A 13,255-nucleotide genomic window follows, 5' to 3' on the forward strand; every position below is an offset into this window, starting at 1 on the left:
GATTTTTCTGTGTAAAGTTTTTTCGTGTGATAACCAAGAGTAGGTTACTTCTCTATGACTGCAAATATAAGTTTGAGAGAAAACAAAATGCCCTAAGGAGAAAAAACAAATAACTCACTTGGTCTTTTGATTGTGTGGTCCAACAGCCGTTTAAACAAAGAAGGATACATGAATAATACAGATGTTATGCATACAAAGTGAATTTACCAGTAAATAATAACCTGAAGACCAGGTTTGGCCTTTTCCTTTTGGATTTATTTATTTAGCTATTTCATATTTATTTCTTTTTATTCTGTTCTAAATAACTTCATTTCTAGAAGTATATTTTCTTCCATGCCTTTTGTCTTAAAATAAGCTCAGAGTAACATCTCCTCATGGCATTTTTTTTTAAGAATAATGAAGGCCCCTCTGAGGAGCCTTCAGCATGACCAATTCATCCTTTTTTGAGATATTCTGTTTCTAGGCATTACTTAAAAAGATATTTTTTATAACTTATTTGACTTTTAATACCTGAATCAGATTTTCAAATAGCTGTACAGTTACAAGTAGAAATAAAATATTCTTATTTTAGTACTTTTTAAAGCTTTAGCAAGTTTTCAAGCAGATGATGGAGAAAAAAAGATTCATAGGCACAGAATTTGAAGTTGAAAAGAAGCCAAGAGATCACCTGGGTATTTTCTAGATGTAAGAACTGAGTCTCGGAAAGGGGAAGTGGCTTCCCCGCATGCACACAACCAGCTAGGGAGGTGGCCAGGTGCCATGAAATAAACATGGACTTTGACATTGTGAGACCAGTGTTTAGATCAAGGCTGATCTGGTACCACCAGTGTGGTGTCAGAAGACTCTCTCTAAGCCCGCTTATCTACCTGAAAATGAAGCTATTAATATAGCACCTGCATTTTATTTTGAGAGCCAAATACAGTAACTTTGGGAAGAAAATTTCAATGCAAATGTTAGTTGTTATTATCAGCAGTAGAGTGGGGTCAGAACTCCTCACTTCTGCGTCATTTTTTAAACTCCTTCAACTTGTTCATCCAGAAAAAATACTGGGAAAGCCAGCGGCAAGAATAAATATTACACAAATATCGCAGAAGTAAGAACCATGTGAATCAGAATCTGGTAGTATTACCTGATACCAAAATTTCTTCCCTCTTCACTGAGGAATTGTGGACCAAATAAAAATTGCTTGTTCAACACTTTACAAAACCAGCATTACCCTGATACCAAAACTAGACAAGGACACCACAGAAAAGCAAAATTGTAGGCCAATATTTTTGATGAACCCCGATGCAAAAATCCTTAAAAAAATGTCAGCAAACCAAATCCAACAACATAAAAGGGTCATACGCTGCAATCAAGTGGGATTTATTCAAGGGATACAGAGATGGTTCAACATCCACAAATCAATCAGCATGATACATCCTTGATAAAACAAAGGCTAAAAATCATATGATCTGAGCAGATGCAGAGAAAGCATTTTCCAAAATTCAGCACCCATTTGTAAGAAACATTCTCAACAAAGTGGGTATACAGGGAACATTCCTCAACATAATAAAGGCCATATCTGTTAAATTGTATGTCTTATAAGGGATTAATATCTAGAATGCACACAGAACTCATACGACTCAACAACAGGAAGCCAGACAACCTGATTAAAGAATGGGCAGAGGATCTGAATAACTGTTTTTCCAAAGAAGACATATAGATGGCCAACAGACACATAAAAGGATTTTCATCACTAATTATTAGGAAAATACAACTCAAAGCCACAGTGAGATATCATCTCATACCTGTGAGAAGAGCTATTATGGAAAAGACAAGAAATAATAAATGCTGGTGAGGATGTGGAGAAAAGGAAGCAATTATACACTGCTGGTGGGACTATAAATTGATATAGCCACCATGGAGAACAGTATTCCTCCAAAAATTAAAAATAAAACCACCATATGAGCCAGCTATTCTGAGTATGTATCCAAAGAACACAGAAAGCCTAGTTTGAAAGATACATGCACTCCTACGTTCATAGCAGCATTATTTTTGTTCTCATTACTGAAGCTTTTAAAACCTCTGTATTGATGTATAGTTGATTTACAAGGTGTGTTAGTGTCTGATGTGCAGCAATGTGACTCGGTGATCACTTACACACTCGAAACTATCCACAACTTGGGTCAGTATAGCTTTTTAAATAGTCTTTATTTTTAGAGCAGTTTTAAGTGAAAGTGAAAGTTGCTCAGTCGTGTCCGACTCTTTGCAACCCCATGGACTATATAGTCCATGGAATTCTCTAGGCCAGAATACCGGAGTGGGGAGCCTTTCCCTTCTCCAGGGGATCTTCCCAACACAGGTCTTCCGCATTGCAGGTGATTCTTCACCAGCTAAGCCGCAAGGGAAGCCCAAGAATACTGGAGTGAGTAGCCTGTCCCTTCTCCAGCTGATCTTCGCAATCCAGAAATCAAACCAGAGTCTCCTGCATTGCAGGAGGATTCTTTACCAGCTGAGCTATCAGGGAAGCCCCTGAGCAGTTTTAGGTTCACAGCAAAATCGAGCAGAAGGTATACAGATTTCCCATATGCTCCCTGCCCCCACTCAGGCATAGTAGTAGTGAAGTGTAGTGGAGTTGCTCAGTCGTGTCCAACTCTGCAACCGCATGGACTGTAGCCCACCAGGCTCCTTGGTCCATGGGATTTTTCAGGCATGAATACTGGAGTGGGGTGCCATTTCCTTCTCCAGGGGATCGTCCCAACCCAGGGATCGAACCCAGGTCTCCTACGTGGTAGGCAGACGCTTTACCGACTGAGCTACCAGGGAAGCCCTCCCCATTTTCAGCATCCCCCACCAGAATCTACATTTGTCATAAACAGTGAACCTACATAGACACCTCCATATCACCCAGAGTCAATAGTTTATTTTAGGGTTCACACTTGGTATTGCACATTATATGGGTTTGAACAAGTGAGTTACGATGTGTATCCACCATTATAATATCATATATAGTTGCCTAAGAATTCACTGTGCTCCACTTACTCATCCCTCCCGCCCGCTTAACCCTTGACAGCCACCCATCTTTTTATTGTCTCTATAGTTTTTCACTTTCCAAAATGTCATATGGTAGGAATCATATAGTATGTAGCCTTTTCAGACTGGCTTCTTTGAATTAGCAATATACATTTCATTTTCCTCCATATTTTTCCATGGCTTGATATCTCATTTCTTTTTGGCATTAAATAATATTTCAGAATCATTACTTTTCATTCCACGAACACTCACTGAATTGCTAGGTTCTGTTGTAGGGATGGGAGAAGGCAATGGCACTCCACTCCAGTACTCTTGCCTGGAAAATCCCATGGACAGAGGAGCCTGGTGGGCTGCAGTCCATGGGGTCATGAAGAGTCAGACACGACTGAGCGACTTCACTTTTACTTTTCATTTTCATGCATTGGAGAAGGAAATGGCAACCCACTCCAGTGTTCTTGCCTGGAGAATCCCAGGGACAGTGGGGCCTAGTGGGCTGCTGTCTATGGGGTCACACAGAGTCGGACACGACTGAAGCGACTTAGCAGCAGCAGCATTGTAGGGATGGAAGATGACAGTACAGACAAGGTTCCTGCTTTCATAAAGCTTACACTCAAGGGAAGAGACCAACGGTAAACAGGTAGCACATAATCAGTACAATTTGAAATAGTGAGTGCTACAGGAAAATGAAACAAAGCAATATACTGGGGGCTGGCATAAGCTACTTTTGGGCAAGTGGTCAGTGAAGACCTGGCTGCAAAGTGATACTTGGGCTGAGGTCTGAATGATGAGAAGAAACCAACCACACCAAAATCTGAGGTTTAGGGGGAAAGAAACGTGGAGGCTTCCAGGGCACAGTTTTGGTACAATGAAGGCACAGGGTTGAGAGCAGAGGTAAGGAAAGAGCAGCAGGAGAGGTGGCAAAGAGCACAGAGGGCCTCGTAAGCGACAGGAAGTCAGGGTGGGCAATGTTTTCATATACCTGCCAGTTGCAAAGAGTTAATATTTGACCCTATTAGTGAAAGAGGTCACCTTTTGTTAGAATAAATTTTATTTTCCTTGTAAAGCTTTTGAAAAAAAGTGTCAAAGCTGTTCATCAAGTAGTTCTGGATGAGTATGGCAAAAGGTTGTATGCAAGCACTCCTCTGGTGGTCCAGTGTTAGGACTCTGTACTTCTGCTGCAGGGGGCCTGGGTTTGATCCCTGGGCAGGGAACTAGGATCCCGCAAGCCCCACAGTGCGGCAAGATTAAAAAAAAAAAAGGTGTATGCAGTTGTGTAAAGTCTGGGAAACACTAGTTCTCTGTGGATACAGCACAGTGTTGTTTTCTGAAATCTGGGGAACACAGACCTATCCTTGTATACATACTCACACAAACTCACACACCCACACCGCGCTTTACTTGATTGGAATCATACTGTGCATGCCGTTCTGAGATTTGCTTTCTTTTTAAAACAATGAACTTCACTAATGCCATCCTACTTAATCTCTATAAAATACATTTCAAAGGTTATCCGACTAATAATGAGAAACCTGTATGCAGGTCAGGAGGCAACAGTTAGAACTGGACATGGGACAACAGATTGGTTCCAGATAGGAAAAGGAGTACGTCAAGACTGTATATTGTCACCCTGCTCATTTAACTTATATGCAGAGTACATCATGAGAAGTGCTGGGCTGGAGGAAGCATAAGCTGGAATCAAGATTGCCGGGAGAAATATCAACGACCTCAGATATGCAGATGAGACCACCCTTATGGCAGAAAGTGAAGAAGAACTAAAGAGCCTCTTGATGAAAGTGAAAGAGGAGAGTGAAAAAGTTGCCTTAAAGCTCCACATTCAGAAAACTACGATCATGGCATCTGGTCCCATCACTTCATGGCAAATAGATGGGGAAACAGTGGAAACAGTAGCTGACTTTATTTTTTGGGCTCCAAAATCACTGCAGATGGTGATTGCAGCCATGCAATTAAAAGATGCTTACTCCTTAGAAGGAAAGCTATGACCAACCTAGACAGCATATTAAAAAGTAGAGACATTACTTTGTCAACAAAGGTCCATCTAGTCAAGGCTATGGTTTTCCAGTAGTCATGTATGGATGTGAGAGTTGGATCGTAAAGAAAGCTGAGTGCTGGAGAATTGATGCTTTTGAACTGTGGTATTGGAGAAGACTCTTGAGAGTCCCTGAGACTGCAAGAAGATTCAACCAGTCCATCCTAAAGGAGATCAGTCCTTGGTGTTCATTGTAAGGACTGATGTTGAAGCTGAAACTCCAATACTTTGGCCACCTGATGCAAAGAGCTGACTCATTTGAAAAGACCCTGGTGCTGGGAAAGATTGAGTGCAGGAGGAGAAGGGGACGACAGAGGATAAGATGGTTGGATGGCATCACCAACTCAACGGACATGAGTTTGGGTGAACTCTGGGAGTTGGTAACAGACAGGGAGGCCTGGCATGCTGCGGTTCATGGGGTCGCAAAGAGTCAGACACGACTGGGTGACTGAATTGAACTGACTAATAATGGTCATGAGAACTCCATCTACAGTTAGGCATTAGAGTGGAGACATTAGGAACAGAAATGCAAAAGGATGCCATCATTGTTATCATTTACTTGGGATCCATGTTCCTTTTTTTACGAACTAATTCTATTTTTTAAAAAAATCCAAGACATCTTATTAAAATTCTTAAAGGACATGCCTTATAGTACAGGGAACTCTATTCAATATCTTGTAATAATCCTATAATGGAAAGAATCTGAAAAAGAATATATATACATAAAACTGGATCACTTTGCTGTATACCTGAAACACTGAAATTCAACTATACTTCAATTAAAAATTTTTTAATGTTTAAAAAAAAAGGGAAAAATTCTTAACAGACTACCTTTCCATATACAAGTCAGTTATCCCCTGACCCCTCCCTAGTACCAAGTCTATCGATGCATAAAAATAGGTATAAAAAGACCACTTCAAAATTGTTTTTAGATCAAGGGAGAAGTCAGCTAATAGAGGCTTTATCTTTTTATTTCTAGCAAAGCACTTGGGAATGCTAGAGGGTCCCAGCATTTGTGGAAGGAAATTGGTACAAGGTGTTCAATAGGTTCCTGAGAGAGAAGATAGACTGCAGGTACTGAGGCTGAGTCCACCTCTCATGGAGTCATTGTGACACAGGCCCCTGCACACCCTTCTGTACTTGTGACTTTCTGGTGAGCTGTAGGGTAGGCAGGCAATAGATAAAAGTAGCTTCAGGTTTTTGGGAGTCATCCTTTAAAAGAATATAAAATTTCAAACACAAAATAAAACTACAGAGTATTCGTTTAGAATGAGAAGAAAGAATCAAATTCCTGGAATCATGGTTCTCTAGGTCTCTTTCTTCTGAAATCTCTTAGGCAACTTATCAGAAAAGCTTACATAAGAACGCTCCCTGATAATACCCTGACTTCCCTTCTCAACCTAGAACATTTTAAGCAACTCTCAGCATAAACAGAGGCCTTTGATAGTGAGGGACCCTGAAGCTTAAGCTTTACTGCTGCTGCTGCCACTAAGTCGCTTCAGTCGTGTCCGACTCTGTGCAACCCCATAGACGGCAGCCCACCAGGCTCCCCCGTCCCTGGGATTCTCCAGGCAAGAATACTGGAGTGGGGTGCCATTTCCTTCTCCAATGCATGAAAGTGAAAAGTGAAAGTGAAATCGCTCAGTCGTGTCCGACTCTTAGCGACCCCATGGACTGCAGCCTACCAGGCTCCTCCATCCATGGGATTTTCCAGGCAAGAGTACTGGAGTGGGGCGCCATTACTAGTTTCTGAGTAAAGTTAATCTGGACCCAGACCAATAGAATGAAGGACATAGCCATTTGTGCATCCCGACTCCCTGGCTCATTCTGTAAGTTAGGAATTGGCAACTTTGCCCAAGACCCAATTCTGTCTGCAGAACCAGGATCAAGACATGCCTCAGAGTTGGAAAAGCAAATCAGATTACTTAGTGAGGCAAGGCTTGAAATGGGCCCTGACTCTGCAGCTCACTCTCCTAATAGGTGGTTACCTTTCTCCACCTTCTAGTTGAATTATCTCTATCTTTTAAGTCCAGGTTTAATGTGACAGTCACTGAGACAGTAAGGAAACTGCTGGATGATGTGGTAATATTAGGTTGGAAGTTCAGGAAGGAGGACCAGGGTGCTGTAGAAGAAGCCTCAGGCAGTGGCTCAGGTCCCTTTTGAGTTGCTTGGAATGACTGAAATAACCAAAATCATCTCTTTGTTTGTAGATTAATGATTATAATTAATTAATGATTAGTCACTTTAGAGAAAACTAAAGAAGCTTTTTTGCATGCACCTTCTATGTGCCAAGCTCAATTTACTTTGTGAATCTTTTCTCATTAAGCCTTAACCACCCTACCAGGTTGGGAAGCCAAAAGTCTGATAGGTTAAATACCTTTCCCAAAAGTACAGCTAGCATTGTGTTCTCTCTAACAGGCACTCAATGTGAAGTCCTGTCAGGTAAACAATTTCAAAGTTGCTCTCCTTGATGGAAAAACTACAGTTTCCCCAGAGTACTGGGAGAAGACAGAGAGTTGATTTCAGCTCCACAAACATTCCTGGAGCCTCTACCTTGAGACAGGCCTCATGCTATGTAGGCAAGTTTTGTGATTCAGGGGCAAATGAGGTACAATGCCTGCCCTAGCAGAGCTCATGGTCTGCTGGGAGAGACAGACTAGTTACTGTGTAAATTCACTGTCACGTGGCAATACGTGCTTCTCCAACTTCTCTGCAAAGAAGATCTAAAAGCAAAGGACGATGAGCACATGTCTTCTAGGAATGCTCTGCCATTGTGAAATTTCTTATATAATCTAATATCTTATCTTAAAAATATATACATGCCCTTTGTTTTACTCGTTATTAGATAAAATTGATGCTCTGGAGAAGATGCCTTTTAACATCCTGTACTCCATGCTCAATGCTAGGTACGCTGTTTTGAGAAGCAGAATGCAAGGTAAATGGTTAGGATAGAAACAAGCTTGGAGTGCCATGGGACTACTTGGGAAAGCCACTTACTCAGCTTGGGATTGCATAGCAAAGGCTTTCTAGAGGAGGAAATTCCTGAGCTAAGGCTGGAGCAAAGAACTGGAACCCAGCCCAAGCTCAAGCAGAACTCATATACTAATTACTGAACTGTACTGGGCAGTATTTGAAGTAAGGCTCATTAAGAGTTTTACAGTTTGTTTTCCTTCCCCTTCAATAGAAACACCAATGGACCAATCACCTTCTAGAAGGAAAAGGAAAGGTAAGTAAAAATAATTGAGTGTTGATTTTATGCCAACAGTTTTCCAAATACTCTTGGTTAATTCTCATATCTGCCTCATTAAATCGATATTATTTATCCTCATTTTATAGGCGAAGAAACTGGGATTCAGGGTTGACAAACTCTGCCCAAGGTCAAAAATTAGGAAGTTCAGCCAGAATTCTGACTCCAAAGTTGGTGCTCTTATCTTGTTGCTTAACTTGTTTCTGAAATGTCTCTCTACTGGGCGGGTGCGGTAGTAGTCAAGAAAACAGTGAATTGGCTTTAAGTTTCAAGGACAAAAGGAAAGAAAAGCAGAGGCTTTCCATGTCCTCCTGACCCTCTCCTTTGGTCATGGAAAGCTATGGAAAGGGACTTTTAGAATACTCCTCTGGCTGGCATCACAGCACCCTGCCTCACCAAGCCAGATCTGCTGAATCTGGACTTGGAGAAGTAAGGGTTCATGGGACATGTTTTGGGAGTGTCCACTGAGGTCTGCTTATGCAGTTTATAATTTGCTGTAAACAGCTGGCTGTTCCTAATTAAACCTGTATGATCATGCCTGAACTTTGAGGAAACAAGGAATTCTTTTTTTATGGTTCTTTTTTCAATGGTAAAACCAGAGCCCTTTTCAGCTCCATAGGTCTCCTTAACCTGTTGGGCCTTGATTCTGAGACTCTGAAGTATAGTCTAGAAATATGTATAACCTGGCAAAATGCCCAACAAGTGCCTGGTTTAGAGGATTGCTAGTGATCATGAGCCATCTCTTCCTGAGGGATGTTCTGTAATTCTATTTATCGGCACTCTAGGGCATCCTAAATGCAAGTTCTCTGATGCTTTTCATGCTAGAAGTGAAGGGAATACAGATCTCTTAACTCAACTGCTGGCTGAGTTTAATTTTTAAAGAAACCGTTGTTCAAAATGACTAGTTCCTCTCTTAAGGCAGGGGTTGGATAAAACCACTTTGAAACTGGTGATAAATGAATGGGTTTAAGGATGTTAAATGTGATTTTTACTAATTAAGAAAGAAATAAAACCCCCAAAACACATATAAATAGGAAGAAAAAAGTAATCATAGTCCTCTACCTGGAGATACCACGGACACTATTTGCATATTTGCATTTTCGTCAATTTTCTACCATTAAGAAATATACGTAGGGACTTCCCTGGTGGTCCAGCGGCTAATACTTCACACTGCCAGTGCAGGGGGCCTGGGCTCAATCCCTGGTCAAGGAACTAGATCCCACACGACACCACAAAGATCTAAGATGTACCACCCAGTACAGTCAAATAAACTAAATAAATAATTAAAAAAAGAAATATATATATATATATTTATTGTGGTAAGAACACTTATAGTGTGTGTGTGTGTGTGTGTGTGTGTGTGTTAGTTGCTCAGTCGTGTCCGACTCTTTGTGACCCCATAGACTATAGGCTGTCAGGCTCCTTTGTCCATGGAATTTTCCAGGCAAGAATACTGGGGTGGGTAGCTATTTGCGTCTCCAGGGGATCTTCCCAGACCTTATGTAACTTTATACCAGGTGAACAGCAGCCCCCCATTTCTGGTGCTCCACATGCTCAGAGAAACTTCTCGAGTAACAGACTACAGAAATGATCCTGAAAGTAGCCTTTGTACCATTTGTTTTCAATGGTGAGCACAGAAACATCAATTCAGGGTTCAGACACTGTTCACGAGGCCTGAGGGAACCAGATCACAGTTTATAGCAACACTGTCCAATGGAACTTTGTGTGAAAATGGCCATGTTCTGTATCTTCCCTCTTCCAACATGGTAACCACTAACCTCATGTGGCTATTGAGCACTTAATGAGCCAAGACTGGGAAGAGTGAGTGAGTGAAGTCGCTCAGTCGTGTCCAATTCTTTGTGACCCCACGGACTGTAGCCTACCAGGGTCCTCCCTCCATGGGATTCTCCAGGCAAGAGTACTGGAGTGGGTTGCCATTTCCTTCTCCAGGGGATCTTCCCGACCCAGGGATGGAACCCGGATCTCCTGCATTGCAGGCAGACGCTTTAACCTCTGAGCCACCGGGGAAGCCCCTCAGAGACTGAGAAACTGAACTTTAAATGTTGATTTCCTTTTAACTAATTTAAAATTTACACAGTCACACTTAGCAAATGGCTGTTGTATACTGGACCGTTCAGGTTTATCCAGAGGATTTATAATGAGTCACTTGCTGATCTCCAAGTGAACGGTGGGCAGGGATTGAAAATTGGTAGTGAACATGCTGCCTCTGTCATTTCAAATAATAACAGAACTCAGACTATTTCTCAACAATGAGAAATGCCACTCTAAGAAAAAGTACAGAGATGAGCTCACAATTAGTCTCAGAAAAGGAAGTCAGTCATTAGCTACCTTCTGACATGCTAGCAATTAACCAGTCTTGGGAAAAGAGCAGGTATCTCCAGAGAGGTGCCAAATAAATAGGAGATAAGAGACTATAAAAATGAGAAGCCACTTGCTCTTTCATCACAGGATAATCCAATGCATGTGAATTAATGGCAAAAGGCTCAATAATAGCTTTTGTGAGGAAATAGGAGCAGTGTACAGGATATCCTTTTTCCGCACTAAAGCACCCAATTCTTTCAATTTTATATACAGCGGAAGCAATTAATTGTACTAAAAAGAAACGCACAGCTGGCTTTTCCTGATGGCCGCACAAGCAACAAAGACTATTGTTCAGCTTCCGGGATAAACGTGAAGTCGTTCTACTGCACTGTTGAGATTGTTCTGATTGTTTAGTTTGACTTTTCCAAGGATAAAAATCTGTCCATTCTCCTTGTCATCACACATTTTCAGAATAAGCAGCTGTCCAAAACTTAATTTTTTATTTGTAATGTAATCCAAATACTACATTACATTGACTGGATGCTAGTATTTCTTTTAAACTTTATGTGACTGAATCATAAGTTATTCATGTTTGTTTTATATGTTTATATACAGTTGAACTGTACTGTCTCTGCTCTTGTGGTTAACTTTCACAGTGCGATTATTCGAGGATCGTGTATAACAAACAAATAAGTTATATGTCAAAAACCCAGAAACTTAACATTTCAAACCACTGGACCATATGGTGGTGTTTTGCCTTTTCGATGCATTAAAACACACAGTGTTTCATCAATGCTCAGATGCACACTTTTTGACATTTTATCACTTCTGAAATTAGGATGTCTTACAATTAATGATACGTCATAATTTAATTGGCAGTGTTTTTCTTTCCTAGTTGTACATAATGTTGCTTATAATCGTTATCTTATTTTGATGAAATATGGTACATATATAAATTTTGATTGGCATGATGTATTATTCCAAGTATAACAACAGAATAATTTTTTGTGTTGAGCATTTGCACTGATGAAAATGAAATCAAAATGAAAATTTTAATTAATTACACATCCTATATGGGATTCTAATTGATTTAATTCTAACGAATATATATCTTGCCACTTTCATTTCCCCCAAATGCCCTGAAAGGTATATAATGTTATATAATAAAATGTAATGTATCTATGAGATATATAATGTTGTGTACAGGTATATATGTATTGGAGAAGGCAATGGCACCCCACTCCAGTAACTCTTGCCTGGAAAATCCCATGGATGGAGGAGGCTGGTGGGCTGCAGTCCATGGGGTTGCGAAGAGTCGGACATGACTGAGCAACTTCACTTTCACTTCTGACTTTCAAGCATTGGAGAAGGCAATGGCAACCCACTCCAGTACTCTTGCCTGGAGAATCCCATAGACGGAGAAGCCTGGTGGCTGCAGTCCATGGGGTCGCTAAGAGTCGGACACGACTGAGCAACTTCACTTTCACTTTTCACTTTCATGCATTGGAGAAGGAAATGGCAACCCACTCCAGTGTTCTTGCCTGGAGAATCCCAGGGACAGGGGAGCCTGGTGGGCTATCGTCTCTGGGGTCGCACAGAGTCGGACACGACTGAAGCGACTTAGCAGCAGTAGCAGCAGCAGAGGTATATATAATGTTAATAGTAAAACAAAAGTTGGTTCTTTAAGCAAGCCAGGGGCTTGGCTCCCTGCATGCAATTGGAATGGCTCTTTCATGGTATTCCGTGGGGCCGGGAGCCGGTTGTGTACTGCGTAACTCCAGGGAGCATCTTTCACAAAAAGCAGGATGGCACCTCTTGGAATCCTGCAACGTAGCTGCCCAAGGTGCTCAGTGCAGTGACTACAGCAACTGTGCTAACAACAGGGGCAGGAGAGGGTAGAAGGGAAGAAGGAACAGGAGTACTCTCTTTGACCCTGAGGGACAGAGCAGCACAGCAGGTGCATTGAGGTTTGTGACCCCCACCCCTGTCTCCACCTCCAATTGCCTCTTGAAAACAGGGGCAAGAATCTTAACTATTACAATGGGATCCACCTGCCAAGCAGGAGACAAAGGTTCTGTCCCTGGGTCGGGAAGATCCCCTGGAGAAGGGAAATGGCAACCCATTCCAGTATTCTTGCCTGGGAAAGAAATCCCATGGACAGAGGAGCCTGGTGGGCTCTAGTCCCTGGACCTGCAAAGAGTCGGACACGACTGAGCGACTAAACAGCAGCGGCACTGGTAGGTTCCAGCCTGACTACTATTTTGATACCTTGAGTATTTCGATATCTTCTGTATTGTCCTTCCCCAGCTTGGGAGGCTAGAAAACCCCTATTCATATGTAAGTGAATAAAGGTATGAAATAATATTTTGGAGAAAGACACAGGAATAGCTAAACTGTCCAAAAAAGTCAGTGATGTAGACAATAGAGAGAAAAGCCAGGATGGAGCCGTCAAAGATGAGTTCCTGCAAGAGGTGGTATTTGGGCATTGGAGGCAGGAGAATGGCATTAAAAGGAGAAATGAACGTGGCTCATGCTGTGGGAAGTGGAGACGCCAATCTAGCAGAATGCTTTCGTACAGTAGTGGTTCTCAGATTGTGATGAGTGTGGTGTCTCATTAAGTGAAA

Source organism: Bos indicus x Bos taurus, chromosome 28 (genome assembly GCF_003369695.1).
Source record: "Bos indicus x Bos taurus breed Angus x Brahman F1 hybrid chromosome 28, Bos_hybrid_MaternalHap_v2.0, whole genome shotgun sequence".
Lineage (NCBI taxonomy): Eukaryota > Metazoa > Chordata > Mammalia > Artiodactyla > Bovidae > Bos > Bos indicus x Bos taurus.